Here is a 2,264-nt window from a genome sequence, read left to right on the forward strand (position 1 = left end):
GGGGGGCCCTCCCCCCCCCCTGTAGGAACACAAAACATTGTCGATTGTCCTTTTAAAGTTGTAATTTGAATTCTTTATTCCGAGTTTTCCTTAATCCTTGTGAATAATGAAATATACACTGTGTAATACAGAGCGTCCCATATCATAATAGATTAACAAGCTTAAATTCGCCACAATACAACCATAATACTCGAAAAAAAAACTAGTATTTTCCTCAAGAAAATTCGTATGTTAGCCTTATTCAATTTTTCGAAATGGTTCCTGCTTTTTAAAATTTCTTATTAGTCCCGAAAATCGTAATTTAGACCGATTGACGATCTAATAATATGATGTGGGACACCCTGTATGTATATGTTTTTATTAAGTTTGAATTTCGCGCCTGAAACTATAATACGTACACTTCTCAGACACGTAGTACACTTGTACTCAAATCAAACCAGTTCTGTTTTAGTCTGTAGTCTATCCAGCGGCAGCAGCTGAACAATTTTATCATTTCACAATTCAATTCATTTGTATTTATTTGATTTTGTATGAACCAACTTCTCAAATCCATATTTAAAAGATTGCTTACATAATTTCAAGTGACCCTCCATTTAAAGAGTTAATTGATTTACATGAGGTTAAATTTAGGAAAGAAATTTTTGTTTTATAACACAATCTTGGATTTTGGGTTGCATAATTTTTTTTGAACAATAACTCTTTGGGTAAGGACGTTTGTTGGAGAGGGGCTGTGGGTGATGACAAGGTCGATAAATTTTATCAATATAGGTCTTTGTGGAACACAATGGATTTTTAACTACTCAATTTCTCCGAAAAATGAACGTTGCTCTAATCTTTTTGCCCACAAAACATAAAAGTACCGGAAGGACACGTTGATCACTGTGTGGGGGTGCGCTACGGGATCCGACAAGTATTTTAGAAGTTATGGTCAAAAAACAGATTTATTTTTATCAAATTGACGATTTTCAAGACGAACGACTTAGAAAACCCGAAATGCCGGCTCAACTATCGAAACTCTATACAAATACGCAATTATTGCAAAAATTAAAATTCCAAAAATTTTTTAAATAGAAACTTACAAGGTCTGTGAGTTTTTGTTTCGATACTTTGCGCTCATTTTTTAAAATTGCATTAATTGAAGATTTATATAGCCTTTCGATATTCGAGCCGGCATTTTGCTTTCTGATAGTCCGACATGGTCAAACTCGTCATTTTCGTAAAAAATCAAACGATCCGACAAGTATTTTGGAAGTTATGGTCAAAAAACTGATTTATTTTTATTAAATTGACGATTTTCAGGACGAACGACTTAGAAAACCCGAAATGCCGGCACAACTATCGAAACTCTATACAAATACACAATTATTGTAAAAATCAAAATTCCAAAATTTTTTAAAATAAAAACTTACAAGGTCTGTAAGTTTTTGTTTCGATACTTAGCTCATTTATAAAAATTGCATTAATTGAAGATTTATATAGCCTTTCGATGTTCGAGCCGGCATTTTGCTTTTTAAAAGTCCGACATGGTCAAACTCGTCATTTTCGTAAAAATTCAATGTTTTTTGGCCTGTACGTCGCCGAAAATCATCGGATTGCATCGCCAACCCCTCTAAATAGTTGATATCATTCAACCCCAAATTTTATCTTTTCTGGATTAAATGATTTTGAGCCATCTTTATTTTTAGTCATCTAGAAAAATCGAAATCCTTTCAGTCAATATCAATTAAGAATAACTAATCTTCATGAAAAATGCTGTTCAGGTGGACGCGCAGAGGAACCCCATCAAGTACACCGCAGTGGAGAACAGAATCATTGAAAATCAACATCAAGAACTTCATCATCATTTTTTTCTTATATCCTGTTTTTTTTTGTCCAGTTACTTACCTCATCCTTAATTTTTCTGTTTTGTCTAGCTACTTAGCATATCCTTTGAATACATTGCCGGCATATTGAGATTTCAAGTTCGTCCATCGTCAAATTCGACTAATTCGTCTGAAAATTATCAACTATTCACACCCAAAAAGTCGCTATACGCTGTAAGTTGTCATTTTTCGACTTAGAGACTTAATTTTTATGTTTTTGTCTAGCTTACTACCATATCCTTTGAAATCAGTGCCGGCATTTGGAAATTTCGAATTCTTCCATCGTCCAATTCGACGAATTCGTCGGAATATTTTCATCTATAAACTACCAAAAGTCGCTATACGTTGTTAGTTGTCATTTTTCGACTTAGAGACTTAATTTTTATGTTTTTGTCTAGCTAA

Source organism: Eurytemora carolleeae, unplaced genomic scaffold, assembly GCF_000591075.1.
Source record: "Eurytemora carolleeae unplaced genomic scaffold, Eaff_2.0 scaffold129, whole genome shotgun sequence".
NCBI classification, from domain to species: domain Eukaryota; kingdom Metazoa; phylum Arthropoda; class Copepoda; order Calanoida; family Temoridae; genus Eurytemora; species Eurytemora carolleeae.